The sequence below is a fragment of the Schistocerca americana genome, unplaced genomic scaffold (assembly GCF_021461395.2).
Source record: "Schistocerca americana isolate TAMUIC-IGC-003095 unplaced genomic scaffold, iqSchAmer2.1 HiC_scaffold_249, whole genome shotgun sequence".
NCBI classification, from domain to species: Eukaryota; Metazoa; Arthropoda; class Insecta; order Orthoptera; family Acrididae; genus Schistocerca; species Schistocerca americana.
In genome coordinates, this window is record NW_025725960.1 from 193,620 (window position 1) to 209,289 (window position 15,670).

Genomic DNA, 15,670 nt, shown 5'->3' on the forward strand with positions numbered 1-15,670 from the left:
TTTCCGTTCGGGTTTGGCCGACCACATGTCTACGAATTAGTCGATTTTTTCTTCGACAGATTGGGTCTTAAAGACGAGGAAGTTTTAGGATTTTCATACGATTTTCTGGCGAATGCCGTCTACGTGAAACTTGTTAGTGACGAGCCCTGTTTACGTATAATGGACTTAACTAAGGGTACCGCCGAGTTCGTTAATTCTGATGGTGAAATTTGTAAAGTTGTCGTTACCCATGCTGGGTTAGGCCTGCGCACCGTCCGTGTATTCAACCTCCCATTTGAAATTGATCTTGAACGTATTCGGCAATGTCTGTCCCAGTATGGGAACGTATTGGAAATTCACCAAGAGCAGTGGAGCGGACTTAAACACTTCAATGTGGATAATGGTGTCCGGGTAGCGCGAATTGATCTATGCAAGCATATCCCGTCCAACGTCGTGGTACAAGGCTTCCGGGCACTCGTAATGTACGAGGGGCAACCACGTACATGTGTCCTTTGTGGCTCTCCGGACCATATGAAGGCCGCGTGTCCCCGTGCTAAACCAGTGCGTCGTGTTTTTCGACAACGTGATGGCCTTGTAGTTGGGCAGGATGGTAATAGGCCGACGTATGCCGAGAGCCTTGTCGGTCCGTCTGTCGTTAGCGCGCCACAGCTGCACGCGGCTGAGGTTGTGCCTGACGTGACCGCCGCCGATGTAAACACAGCTACGGCGAGCCGACTGCCCGGTGCTTCTGACGTAGAAACCTATGCAAACGACGGGGCCGGAAATTTGCGCCCTTCCGATGCTGGCGTGGTCCGTGTGGAACTTCCGCCCCGATTGCCCGATCAACATTTGCTCCCATCTGTGGAGAGTCTTCCACCTGAGGACTCTGATGACCAGCCGCGAGTTTCCCATCCCCTTGCAGTGACTTCTCCAGTCAGCGTAGTTTCCGGCAAGGAACAGTCTCCCACGGGAGCTACCCCTACCGCTGCGAAATCTGACATCAACCAACAAGTCGAAGACACCCGTCCTCAGCGGAAAGGCCGACAAAAAAAATCGGTCCGTAAGCAGAGTGACGAGGAAACTCGTACTCTTGAACATAAACTGCAACGTACTATCAAGCAGTTCCGGACGGATGAATGTGAGAAACTCGTCACAGACGATGGAGTACAGGTAGTGCAGCATTCAGAGGAACCCGATATGGGGATGCATGTTGACAGTTCTGGACCCGATACATTTATGGATACCGCTCACTCGCCGGGGTCGAGCAGGCAGACTTCCTGGGCTGACGATACGCATTAATATGGCATCACCCTTCTTATGCGGGATTACAAAATTGCAACTGCTAATATAAATCGAATAACATCTGATGTAAAATTAAAATGTTTGACTGACTATCTGTATGCCGCCGATGTAGATATCGTATTCCTACAAGAAGTCGTCACACCCAAAGTCGGGAATGTCACAGGCTATGAGGCCCTCATAAATATTGGCGATGAGGCAGGGACTGCAATTTTGTACAAAGCGGGCATCACTTGTAAACCTCGAGCGATTTTAGAAACGGGTCGAGGGATTGCCGTACAATTCGAAGATTTGCTTTTGGTCAACGTCTATGCCCCGACTGGATCTGTAGGCCGAAGGGATAGGAGTGTTTTTTATCGCGATGAAATTGTGCCATTATTATCCTGTGGTTGTTCGAAGGTTTTATTGGGCGGCGATTTTAATTGTGTTATACGCAGAGAAGACCAGTGTCCGAATTTTAATTTTTGTTTGGAGTTGCGAGATCTAATTGATGGGCTGGACTTACAAGATACCTGGTGCTCACTTCGCCCGCAGGTGACCGGATATACGTATGTTACCGCTGCCTCCGCTAGTCGTCTGGATAGGTTCTATGTATCTAAAGACATTTTAAGCGCTGCCAGGGATTGTGAAATATGGCCTGTTAATTTTAGCGACCACTGTGCGTATCACATCACGCTTCGGCACGTTTCGCAGAAAACCTTTTTGGGTCGAGGCGTATGGCACCTGAACGTGGCACTGTTGGACGACGGCGACCTGAAGAAGGATCTCATTGCAACGTGGCAATGGTGCCTCCAGCGACGACAAAGGTATAGGGAGCGTGTTCATTGGTGGACAGAGCTAGTAAAACCGCACATAAAGAAATGTATTTGTCAGTTTGCCAGGGCCAAGGCGTACTGGAAGAAACAGACGTTGGAATTTTATTTTACCGCTCTCCGCCAGTTGTACAACGATTCCTCTGCACTGCCTGGCAATCTCCTTCGCATTAAACGTACCAAAGCCAAAATCACCGCATTGGTTCGTGAGTCTCTGGCAGGAGCCCAAGTCAGGGCACGCGCTTTCGATGACACCTTTAACGAGTCAGCGTCCTTGTACCACGTCATACGGGAAGCTAAAAGAGGCAGACAAAAAATCATTACTCAACTGACAGATGACGATGGTCGTGTTTATGATGAGCAAGGCGAGCTTAAGGCCTTTATTCGGAATCATTTCCGGCAACTTTACTCACTGCCTGACACAGATGTAGAGGCGGGAGAGGAATTTTTGTCTAACATTACGGCATCGGTGGATCCGGACGACCACGCACAGCTCCTGGCAAACATAACTAACTTCGAAGTGAAGTCAATCATTACGTCTGCGGCGAAAGGAAAAGCTGCAGGATCAGACGGTTTGCCGGTTGAATTTTATCTTCGGTATTGGGATGTTTTCGGCGACGAACTGACTATCTTGTATAATGAACTGTTAACGCATACTGCTTTTCCATCGCAGTTCACTGAGGGTCTGATAGTCTTAGTCTCCAAACCGTCACCAGGGACTTCACTCAATAACTTACGACCAATCACCCTACTCAATGCAGATTTCAAAATCTTTACTCGGATTCTGAATGCCAGACTCAAGCCAGTCCTTAGTAAAGTGCTTGGTTCATACCACATGAACGTAGTTACTGGTCGATCGATGATAGACGCCCTGTGCGAATACCGAGATATTGCATATTTGACTTGGATTTGCCAGACCACGTTGGCAATAGTCTTTTTTGACTTCGACAAGGCATTTGATCGGACTAACCATGGATTTCTCTTCAGAACGCTGGACAAACTGGGTTTCAACCAGCATTTCGTACAGATAATCAGGAACTGTATCTGCAATACGTCTTCCCGCGTGAAATTCAACGGCCAGTTAACAGCCCCTGTGCCCATTCAACAAGGTTTGCGACAAGGGTGCCCGCTTTCCACGACTCTTTTCGCCATTGCTATAGAGCCACTACTGAAAACGTTTTCCGTCACCTTACCGGGTCTTCAAACGCTGAATACAAAGACCGTCTGTCATGCCTATGCGGACGATATCAGCGTCCTTATCAACAACGACGAAGAGTTCGATACCGTGCGGCGGCTTGTCCACCGGTATGCCAGCGCCTGCGGTGCACGCCTTAACGAACGGAAATCCAAAGTCTTGCATTTAGGTCCGCAGGCTCGATTCGCGGACACCGTTTGGTTAGAGGCAACCAACCAGCTCAAGCACCTTGGTTTGATTCTCACTCCGAATCCACGGGAAATGGTAAGAGTGAATCGGGAACAGAAGCTCAACGTCCTTCGAGCTTTGATTCGTGAGCACAATATGCGGTGTTTAGACAGGATTCAGAGAGCACATTTCGTCAATTATTATGTTCTCAGCAAGATTTACCATGTTGCCGCTGTTCTCCCTATTCCTCCTGATATTGCAAACAGAATCTTAGCCCTTGCAGGCTGGTACATTTGGCGAGGTAATATTTTTAAAGTCGCTTTCAAGGCTACCGCTTTACCTCGGTATAAAGGTGGTTTAGCTCTTAAAAATGTTGAATTACAGTGCTTAGCGATTTTTCTAGCTCGAACGACAAGGATCTTACGAAATAGTCAGAAAGGTCTTACAGCACGTCTCTTCCAGCAGTTACGACCACCGGATATGACGCCGCCGATAAATGTTGGACATATCCATCCCGAGCTCGTTCATATTCGCCGATATTACGTGGAGTCCAGCTATGTACATCAACACCTGCAACCACTCACTGCTGCTGCTGTCTACAGTGTATTTACGAATCGGCAACAGAATAACTCCATAGAAATGAAGTATCCTGGCAAGGACTGGCGACAAATTTGGGTGAATATCAGCACTCCTCTCCTTCACTCCCGAGTTCGTTCCGTGTGGTATGATGTGGTGAACGAGGTGATACCCACGGGGGAGAAATTGTGTCAGATCCAACTACGGCCTACTCCGACTTGCGACGCATGTGGCCATGTGGAAACATTGCAACACATATTAAACTGCAGAGATCAGACGCAAATCTGGAATTGGACGAGAATGAAACTGGCTCTTATTAATAGAACGACGCCATCCGCAATACAACTGCAAGATATATTCCAACCGGACTGGAAATTATTTCCGAAATCTAAAAATAATAGCTATACCTGGTTAATTGGACAGTACCTATATTATATGCTGACGACTAAAACGCCTACACTTTCTGATTTTCATATGTATCTTATTGCCGAATATTACGCGATCAAACGATTACGGAAATATAAAGAAAAGTTTCAGAATTTTCTCACCGTTGCTTTGAATGATGGGAAGCTTTAAGTGTGCGAACCAATGGGTACGATCATAGCTTTTTTTTAAATTTATTTCTTCTCTTATCTGGGTATCTCATTGTCAGTTTTCAGGACTCCATTGCTTCATAGGTTGTACAATGTGGGCACCTACGGTCAACGAGAAGCAGCATGCAATAGGATGCCAAACTTGTGGAGCCAGTATTTATTTCTGTTTTTTACTTTACTCAGAAGACAAGTATAGTTTAATTTGAAGAAGTTTAACAGACGGGGCAGTATTTCTTTCTAGATACCCATTTTTCCTCTATACGGAACTTTATTTCTATTATTATTTACGATGCTGACAGAGAAACCTCTGATCTTGTTGTTTTTGTCTTCACTAACTCAAGGAACACACACTAGTAACCAGTTACTTTCGTTAATAACTCCAAGAAACCACCACGGCGGTAATCTCGGCGAACTTACTCTCAACGCTAAGAGATGACGACTTTGAATCATGCCTTCAGGAAACTGAATCATCGACGAATGCACAACGACACGGAAACATTATGCTATTATTACGTGAAAACGAGCTTGAGACGTAGTGATCCTGGGATCTACCACCGCAAAAAAAAAAAAAAAAAAAAAAAAAAAAAAAAAAAAAAAAAAAAGTTAAAAAAAAAAATAATAATACACTACTATAGCGCAGAAGCTAGCCGAAGAAGGCACACAAAGGTGAGCGTATGGATGGGCTGTGTGGGGAGAAGGGAGGCCCAAAAAAAAAAAAAAAAAAAAAAAAAAAAAAAAAAAAAAAAAAAAAAAAAACGCGCAGAAGGTCCCCGGTTCGATCCCGGGCGGAAACACTTTTTCATCACTTTAAGCAAGACGTACTAACATGCATCTGCTACCATCTGTACCCGAAACCTTCGTAATCGCCTTCACGCGTCGGACCCGAGTGTCAATTGCTCACATCGAATAAGAAATTCATTTGATATTGACGGCGAGCTTTTTGCGCTGACTCAGCCACTGACATGCGATCAGTTTGCACAAAACGCTAGGGCTCGTCCGGGATTTGAACCCGTGACCTCCTGCACCCTAAGCAGGAATCATACCCCTAGACCAACGAGCCCTGTGACACAGCGAATGCCTATTATTCCAGTCCCTCCATGTCGTCCAGGGTGCCCTGGAAGTCTCGTGTACGCTGGCGGGATGGGGGCGGCGCGAATCCCCTCGGTCGGCGGCCTTCCTGGGCTATTGGTACCTTCATGTAGAGCTGCCGCTGGGCTCGCACTGCCTGCTGTTGAGAAAGTGATTGCTTTTGCTGATATGACTTGCAATAAAGACTGCGCGAAACGCCGCTATCACGTTAGGGGTGCTACGGCAGACACCCTCTCGAGCAGCCCGAAGACTTCTTGAGCCCTCGGCTGTGATGGGTTCCAGGCAGACGTGTATGTGCATTCGCGGACGAGAGAAAGGCTGCGGCAAATTGGAGTGAACAACGATGGAGTCCTCGGGTCCGTCGTTTCCGTAGTGTAGCGGTTATCACGTCTGCATAACACGCAGAAGGTCCCCGGTTCGATCCCGGGCGGAAACAGTATTTTCCTGCCTGTGTCGTATTGTCCTCCAATGAGCCACGTCGTGTGTGGATCTGCTGCATGTCCCTTGGTTTTGCAAGTACCACATTTATTGAATTTTTTAGTTACGATGGCAACATCACTACAAGTTGTCTGTGAAGTAAGGTGCACACAAGCAGTTTCCGTGGTGTAGCGGTTATCACGTCTGCCTAACACGCAGAAGGTCCCCGGTTCGATCCCGGGCGGAAACACTTTTTCATCACTTTAAGCAAGACGTACTAACATGCATCTGCTACCATCTGTACCCGAAACCTTCGTAATCGCCTTCACGCGTCGGACCCGAGTGTCAATTGCTCACATCGAATAAGAAATTCATTTGATATTGACGGCGAGCTTTTTGCGCTGACTCAGCCACTGACATGCGATCAGTTTGCACAAAGCGCTAGGGCTCGTCCGGGATTTGAACCCGGGACCTCCTGCACCCTAAGCAGGAATCATACCCCTTTTTTTTTTTTTTTTTCTTTCCCGGGACCTCCTGCACCCTAAGCAGGAATCATACCATCTTTTTTTTTTTTTTTTCTTTCCCGGGACCTCCTGCACCCTAAGCAGGAATCATACCCATTTTTTTTTTTTTTTTCTTTCCCGGGACCTCCTGCACCCTAAGCAGGAATCATACCCCTTTTTTTTTTTTTTTTCTTTCCCGGGACCTCCTGCACCCTAAGCAGGAATCATACCCCTTTTTTTTTTTTTTTTCTTTCCCGGGACCTCCTGCACCCTAAGCAGGAATCATACCCCCTTTTTTTTTTTTTCTTCTTTCCCGGGACCTCCTGCACCCTAAGCAGGAATCATACCCCTTTTTTTTTTTTTTTTCTTTCCCGGGACCTCCTGCACCCTAAGCAGGAATCATACCCCTTTTTTTTTTTTTTTTCTTTCCCGGGACCTCCTGCACCCTAAGCAGGAATCATACCCCTTTTTTTTTTTTTTTTCTTTCCCGGGACCTCCTGCACCCTAAGCAGGAATCATACCCCCTTTTTTTTTTTTTTTATTCTTTCCCGGGACCTCCTGGAGCCTAAGCAGGAATCATACGCCTTTTTTTTTTTTTTTTTCTTTCCCGGGACCTCCTGGACCCTAAGCAGGAATCATACCACTTTTTTTTTTTTTTTTCTTTCCCGGGACCTCCTGCACCCTAAGCAGGAATCATACCCCTTTTTTTTTTTTTTTTTCTTTCCCGGGACCTCCTGGACCCTAAGCAGGAATCATACCCCTTTTTTTTTTTTTTTTTCTTTCCCGGGACCTCCTGCACCCTAAGCAGGAATCATACCCCTTTTTTTTTTTTTTTTTTCTTTCCCGGGACCTCCTGCACCCTAAGCAGGAATCATACCCCTTTTTTTTTTTTTTTCTTTCCCGGGACCTCCTGCACCCTAAGCAGGAATCATACCCCCTTTTTTTTTTTTTCTTCTTTCCCGGGACCTCCTGCACCCTAAGCAGGAATCATACCCCTTTTTTTTTTTTTTTTCTTTCCCGGGACCTCCTGCACCCTAAGCAGGAATCATACCCCTTTTTTTTTTTTTTTTCTTTCCCGGGACCTCCTGCACCCTAAGCAGGAATCATACCCCTTTTTTTTTTTTTTTTCTTTCCCGGGACCTCCTGCACCCTAAGCAGGAATCATACCCCTTTTTTTTTTTTTTTTATTCTTTCCCGGGACCTCCTGGAGCCTAAGCAGGAATCATACGCCTTTTTTTTTTTTTTTTTCTTTCCCGGGACCTCCTGGACCCTAAGCAGGAATCATACCACTTTTTTTTTTTTTTTTCTTTCCCGGGACCTCCTGCACCCTAAGCAGGAATCATACCCCTTTTTTTTTTTTTTTCTTTCCCGGGACCTCCTGCACCCTAAGCAGGAATCATACCCCTTTTTTTTTTTTTTTTCTTTCCCGGGACCTCCTGCACCCTAAGCAGGAATCATACCCCTTTTTTTTTTTTTTTCTTTCCCGGGACCTCCTGCACCCTAAGCAGGAATCATACCCCTTTTTTTTTTTTTTTCTTTCCCGGGACCTCCTGGACCCTAAGCAGGAATCATACCACTTTTTTTTTTTTTTTTCTTTCCCGGGACCTCCTGCACCCTAAGCAGGAATCATACCCCTTTTTTTTTTTTTTTCTTTCCCGGGACCTCCTGCACCCTAAGCAGGAATCATACCCCTTTTTTTTTTTTTTTTCTTTCCCGGGACCTCCTGCACCCTAAGCAGGAATCATACCCCTTTTTTTTTTTTTTTTTTTTCTTTCCCGGGACCTCCTGGACCCTAAGCAGGAATCATACCCCTTTTTTTTTTTTTTTTTTCTTTCCCGGGACCTCCTGCACCCTAAGCAGGAATCATACCCCTTTTTTTTTTTTTTTCTTTCCCGGGACCTCCTGCACCCTAAGCAGGAATCATACCCCTTTTTTTTTTTTTTTTTCTTTCCCGGGACCTCCTGGACCCTAAGCAGGAATCATACACCTTTTTTTTTTTTTTTTTTTTCTTTCCCGGGACCTCCTGCACCCTAAGCAGGAATCATACCCCTTTTTTCTTTTTTTTTTTTCTTTCCCGGGACCTCCTGCACCCTAAGCAGGAATCATACCCCTTTTTGTTTTTTTTTTCTTTCCCGGGACCTCCTGCACCCTAATCAGGAATCATACCCCTTTTTTTTTTTTTTTTTCTTTCCCGGGACCTCCTGCACCCTAAGCAGGAATCATACCCCTTTTTTTTTTTTTTCTTTCCCGGGACCTCCTGCACCCTAAGCAGGAATCATACCCCTTTTTTTTTTTTTTTTCTTTCCCGGGACCTCCTGCACCCTAAGCAGGAATCATACCCCTTTTTTTTTTTTTTTTTCTTTCCCGGGACCTCCTGGACCCTAAGCAGGAATCATACCCCTTTTTTTTTTTTTTTTTTTCTTTCCCGGGACCTCCTGCACCCTAAGCAGGAATCATACCCCTTTTTTTTTTTTTTCTTTCCCGGGACCTCCTGCACCCTAAGCAGGAATCATACCCCTTTTTTTTTTTTTTTTTTCTTTCCCGAGACCTCCTGCACCCTAAGCAGGAATCATACCCCTTTTTTTTTTTTTTTTCTTTCCCGGGACCTCCTGCACCCTAAGCAGGAATCATACCCCTTTTTTTTTTTTTTTTTTCTTTCCTGGGACCTCCTGCACCCTAAGCAGGAATCATACCCTTTTTTTTTTTTTTTTTTTTTCTTTCCTGGGACCTCCTGCACCCTAAGCAGGAATCATACCCCTTTTTTTTTTTTTTTTCTTTCCCGGGATCTCCTGCACCCTAAGCAGGAATCATACCCCTTTTTTTTTTTTTTTTCTTTCCCGGGACCTCCTGCACCCTAAGCAGGAATCATACCCCTTTTTTTTTTTTTTTTTCTTTCCCGAGACCTCCTGCACCCTAAGCAGGAATCATACCCCCTTTTTTTTTTTTTTTTCTTTCCCGGGACCTCCTGCACCCTAAGCAGGAATCATACCCCTTTTTTTTTTTTTTTTTCTTTCCCGGGACCTCCTGCACCCTAAGCAGGAATCATACCCCTTTTTTTTTTTTTTTTTCTTTCCCGGGACCTCCTGCACCCTAAGCAGGAATCATACCCCTTTTTTTTTTTTTTTTTTCTTTCCCGGGACCTCCTGCACCCTAAGCAGGAATCATACCCCTTTTTTTTTTTTTTTTCTTTCCCGGGACCTCCTGCACCCTAAGCAGGAATCATACCCCTTTTTTTTTTTTTTTTTCTTTCCCGGGACCTCCTGCACCCTAAGCAGGAATCATACCCCTTTTTTTTTTTTTTTTTTCTTTCCCGGGACCTCCTGCACCCTAAGCAGGAATCATACCCCTTTTTTTTTTTTTTTTTTTCCCGGGACCTCCTGCACCCTAAGCAGGAATCATACCCCTTTTTTTTTTTTTTTTTCTTTCCTGGGACCTCCTGCACCCTAAGCAGGAATCATACCCCTTTTTTTTTTTTTTTTTCTTTCCCGGGACCTCCTGCACCCTAAGCAGGAATCATACCCCTTTTTTTTTTTTTTTTTCTTTCCCAGGACCTCCTGCACCCTAAGCAGGAATCATACCCCTTTTTCTTTTTTTTTTTTCTTTCCCGGGACCTCCTGCACCCTAAGCAGGAATCATACCCCTTTTTTTTTTTTTTTCTTTCCCGGGACCTCCTGCACCCTAAGCAGGAATCATACCCCTTTTTTTTTTTTTTTTCTTTCCCTGGACCTCCTGCACCCTAAGCAGGAATCATACCCCTTTTTTTTTTTTTTTTTTCTTTCCCGGGACCTCCTGCACCCTAAGCAGGAATCATACCCTTTTTTTTTTTTTTTTCTTTCCCGGGACCTCCTGCACCCTAAGCAGGAATCATACCCTTTTTTTTTTTTTTTTTCTTTCCCGGGACCTCCTGCACCCTAAGCAGGAATCATACCCCTTTTTTTTTTTTTTTTCTTTCCCGGGACCTCCTGGAGCCTAAGCAGGAATCATACCCCTTTTTTTTTTTTTTTTCTTTCCCGGGACCTCCTGCACCCTAAGCAGGAATCATACCCCTTTTTTTTTTTTTTTTCTTTCCCGGGACCTCCTGCACCCTAAGCAGGAATCATACCCCTTTTTTTTTTTTTTCTTTCCCGGGACCTCCTGCACCCTAAGCAGGAATCATACCCCTTTTTTTTTTTTTTTTCTTTCCCGGGACCTCCTGCACCCTAAGCAGGAATCATACCCCTTTTTTTTTTTTTTTTTCTTTCCCGGGACCTCCTGGAGCCTAAGCAGGAATCATACCCCTTTTTTTTTTTTTTTTTTCTTTCCCGGGACCTCCTGCACCCTAAGCAGGAATCATACTCCTTTTTTTTTTTTTTTTTTCTTTCCCGGGACCTCCTGCACCCTAAGCAGGAATCATACCCCTTTTTTTTTTTTTTTTCTTTCCCGGGACCTCCTGCACCCTAAGCAGGAATCATACCCCTTTTTTTTTTTTTTTTTCTTTCCCGGGACCTCCTGGAGCCTAAGCAGGAATCATACCCCTTTTTTTTTTTTTTTCTTTCCCGGGACCTCCTGCACCCTAAGCAGGAATCATACCCCTTTTTTTTTTTTTTTTTCTTTCCCGGGACCTCCTGCACCCTAAGCAGGAATCATACCCCTTTTTTTTTTTTTTTTTTCTTTCCCGGGACCTCCTGCACCCTAAGCAGGAAACATACCCCTTTTTTTTTTTTTTTCTTTCCCGGGACCTCCTGGACCCTAAGCAGGAATCATACCCCTTTTTTTTTTTTTTTTTTTCTTTCCCGGGACCTCCTGCACCCTAAGCAGGAATCATACCCCTTTTTTTTTTTTTTTTCTTTCCCGGGACCTCCTGCACCCTAAGCAGGAATCATACCCCTTTTTTTTTTTTTTTTTTCTTTCCCGGGACCTCCTGCACCCTAAGCAGGAATCATACCCTTTTTTTTTTTTTTTCTTTCCCGGGACCTCCTGCACCCTAAGCAGGAATCATACCCCTTTTTTTTTTTTTTTTTCTTTCCCGGGACCTCCTGCACCCTAAGCAGGAATCATACCCCTTTTTTTTTTTTTTTTTCTTTCCCGGGACCTCCTGCACCCTAAGCAGGAATCATACGCCTTTTTTTTTTTTTTTTTCTTTCCCGGGACCTCCTGCACCCTAAGCAGGAATCATACCCCTTTTTTTTTTTTTTTTTCTTTCCCGGGACCTCCTGCACCCTAAGCAGGAATCATACCCCTTTTTTTTTTTTTTTTCTTTCCCAGGACCTCCTGGAGCCTAAGCAGGAATCATACCCCTTTTTTTTTTTTTTTCTTTCCCGGGACCTCCTGGACCCTAAGCAGGAATCATACCCCTTTTTTTTTTTTTTTTTTTTCTTTCCCGGGACCTCCTGCACCCTAAGCAGGAATCATACCCCTTTTTTTTTTTTTTTTTTCTTTCCCGGGACCTCCTGCACCCTAAGCAGGAATCATACCCCTTTTTTTTTTTTTTTTTCTTTCCCGGGACCTTCTGCACCCTAAGCAGGAATCATACCCCTTTTTTTTTTTTTTTTTCTTTCCCGGGACCTCCTGCACCCTAAGCAGGAATCATACCCCTTTTTTTTTTTTTTTTTCTTTCCCGGGACCTCCTGCACCCTAAGCAGGAATCATACCCATTTTTTTTTTTTCTTTCCCGGGACCTCCTGGACAATAAGCAGGAATCATACCCCCTTTTTTTTTTTTTTTCTTTCCCGGGACCTCCTGCACCCTAAGCAGGAATCATACCCCTTTTTTTTTTTTTTTTTCTTTCCCGGGACCTCCTGGACCCTAAGCAGGAATCATACCCCTTTTTTTTTTTTTTTTTCTTTCCCGGGACCTCCTGCACCCTAAGCAGGAATCATACCACTTTTTTTTTTTTTTTTTCTTTCCCGGGACCTCCTGCACCCTAAGCAGGAATCATACCCCTTTTTTTTTTTTTCTTTCCCGGGACCTCCTGCACCCTAAGCAGGAATCATACCCCTTTTTTTTTTTTTTTTTTCTTTCCCGGGACCTCCTGCACCCTAAGCAGGAATCATACCCTTTTTTTTTTTTTTTTTCTTTCCCGGGACCTCCTGCACCCTAAGCAGGAATCATACCCCTTTTTTTTTTTTTTTTTTTCTTTCCCGGGACCTCCTGGAGCCTAAGCAGGAATCATACCCCTTTTTTTTTTTTTTTTTTTTTTTCCCGGGACCTCCTGCACCATAAGCAGGAATCATACCCCTTTTTTTTTTTTTTTTTTCTTTCCCGGGACCTCCTGCACCCTAAGCAGGAATCATACCCCTTTTTTTTTTTTTTTTCTTTCCCGGGACCTCCTGCACCCTAAGCAGGAATCATACCCCTTTTTTTTTTTTTTTTCTTTCCCGGGACCTCCTGCACCCTAAGCAGGAATCATACCCCTTTTTTTTTTTTTTTTTTCTTTCCCGGGACCTCCTGGAGCCTAAGCAGGAATCATACCCCTTTTTTTTTTTTTTTCTTTCCCGGGACCTCCTGCACCCTAAGCAGGAATCATACTCCTTTTTTTTTTTTTTTTTTTTTTCCCGGGACCTCCTGCACCCTAAGCAGGAATCATACCCGTTTTTTTTTTTTTTTTTTCTTTCCCGGGACCTCCTGCACCCTAAGCAGGAATCATACCCCCTTTTTTTTTTTTTTTTTCTTTCCCGGGACCTCCTGGAGCCTAAGCAGGAATCATACCCCTTTTTTTTTTTTTTTTTCTTTCCCGGGACCTCCTGCACCCTAAGCAGGAATCATACCCCTTTTTTTTTTTTTTTTTTTCTTTCCCGGGACCTCCTGCACCCTAAGCAGGAATCATACCCCTTTTTTTTTTTTTTTTTTCTTTCCCGGTACCTCCTGCACCCTAAGCAGGAATCATACCCCTTTTTTTTTTTTTTTTCTTTCCCGGGACCTCCTGGACCCTAACCAGGAATCATACCCCTTTTTTTTTTTTTTTTTTTCTTTCCCGGGACCTCCTGCACCCTAAGCAGGAATCATACCCCTTTTTTTTTTTTTTTTTTCTTTCCCGGGACCTCCTACACCCTAAGCAGGAATCATACCCCTTTTTTTTTTTTTTTTTTTTTCTTTCCCGGGACCTCCTGCACCCTAAGCAGGAATCATACCCCTTTTTTTTTTTTTTTTTCTTTCCCTGGACCTCCTGCACCCTAAGCAGGAATCATACCCCTTTTTTTTTTTTTTTTTCTTTCCCGGGACCTCCTGCACCCTAAGCAGGAATCATACCCCTTTTTTTTTTTTTTTTCTTTCCCGGGACCTCCTGCACCCTAAGCAGGAATCATACGCCTTTTTTTTTTTTTTTTTCTTTCCCGGGACCTCCTGCACCCTAAGCAGGAATCATACCCCTTTTTTTTTTTTTTTTCTTTCCCGGGACCTCCTGCACCCTAAGCAGGAATCATACCCCTTTTTTTTTTTTTTTCTTTCCCGGGACCTCCTGGAGCCTAAGCAGGAATCATACCCCTTTTTTTTTTTTTTTTCTTTCCCGGGACCTCCTGGACCCTAAGCAGGAATCATACCCCTTTTTTTTTTTTTTTTTTTCTTTCCCGGGACCTCCTGCACCCTGAGCAGGAATCATACCCTTTTTTTTTTTTTTTTTTTTCTTTCCCGGGACCTCCTGCACCCTAAGCAGGAATCATACCCCTTTTTTTTTTTTTTTTTCTTTCCCGGGACCTCCTGCACCCTAAGCAGGAATCATACCCCTTTTTTTTTTTTTTTTTCTTTCCCGGGACCTCCTGCACCCTAAGCAGGAATCATACCCCTTTTTTTTTTTTTTTCTTTCCCGGGACCTCCTGCACCCTAAGCAGGAATCATACCCATTTTTTTTTTTTTCTTTCCCGGGACCTCCTGGACAATAAGCAGGAATCATACCCCCTTTTTTTTTTTTTTTTTCTTTCCCGGGACCTCCTGCACCCTAAGCAGGAATCATACCCCTTTTTTTTTTTTTTTTTCTTTCCCGGGACCTCCTGGACCCTAAGCAGGAATCATACCCCTTTTTTTTTTTTTTTTTTTCTTTCCCGGGACCTCCTGCACCCTAAGCAGGAATCATACCACTTTTTTTTTTTTTTTTTTCTTTCCCGGGACCTCCTGCACCCTAAGCAGGAATCATACCCCTTTTTTTTTTTTTTTCTTTCCCGGGACCTCCTGCACCCTAAGCAGGAATCATACCCCTTTTTTTTTTTTTTTCTTTCCCGGGACCTCCTGCACCCTAAGCAGGAATCATACCCCTTTTTTTTTTTTTTTTCTTTCCCGGGACCTCCAGCACCCTAAGCAGGAATCATACCCCTATTTTTTTTTTTTCTTCTTTCCCGGGACCTCCTGCACCCTAAGCAGGAATCATACCCGTTTTTTTTTTTTTTTTTCTTTCCCGGGACCTCCTGCACCCTAAGCAGGAATCATACCCCTTTTTTTTTTTTTTTTTTCTTTCCCGGGACCTCCAGCACCCTAAGCAGGAATCATACCCCTGTTTTTTTTTTTTTTTCTTTCCCGGGACCTCCTGCACAATAAGCAGGAATCATACCCCTTTTTTTTTTTTTTTTTTTCTTTCCCGGGACCTCCTGCACCCTAAGCAGGAATCATACCCCTTTTTTTTTTTTTTTTTCTTTCCCGGGACCTCCTGCACCCTAAGCAGGAATCATACCCCCTTTTTTTTTTTTTCTTTCCCGGGACCTCCTGCACCCTAAGCAGGAATCATACCCCTTTTTTTTTTTTTTTTTTTTCTTTCCCGGGACCTCCTGCACCCTAAGCAGGAATCATACCCCCTTTTTTTTTTTTTTCTTTCCCGGGACCTCCTGCACCCTAAGCAGGAATCATACCCCTTTTTTTTTTTTTTTTCTTTCCCGGGACCTCCTGCACCCTAAGCAGGAATCATACCCCTTTTTTTTTTTTTTTCTTTCCCGGGACCTCCTGCACCCTAAGCAGGAATCATACCCCTTTTTTTTTTTTTTTCTTCCCCGGGACCTCCTGCACCCTAAGCAGGAATCATACCCCTTTTTTTTTTTTTTTTCTTTCCTGGGACCTCCTGCACCCTAAGCAGGAGTC

At 44.3% G+C, this 15,670-nt stretch overlaps 3 non-coding genes across 3 annotated transcripts; 2 read left to right on the top strand and 1 right to left on the bottom strand.

The window, feature by feature from the left end:
• Positions 1-5,610: 5,610 nt before the first annotated feature.
• On the bottom strand, positions 5,611-5,682 carry Trnap-agg. Its single transcript has one exon. It is a non-coding gene; the product is annotated as a tRNA-Pro (tRNA).
• Positions 5,683-6,074: 392 nt separating this feature from the next.
• Positions 6,075-6,147, top strand: Trnav-aac. The gene has a single exon. It is a non-coding gene; the product is annotated as a tRNA-Val (tRNA).
• A 158-nt stretch (positions 6,148-6,305) lies between these two features.
• Positions 6,306-6,378, top strand: Trnav-aac. Its single transcript has one exon. It is a non-coding gene; the product is annotated as a tRNA-Val (tRNA).
• The last annotated feature ends 9,292 nt before the right edge of the window (positions 6,379-15,670 follow it).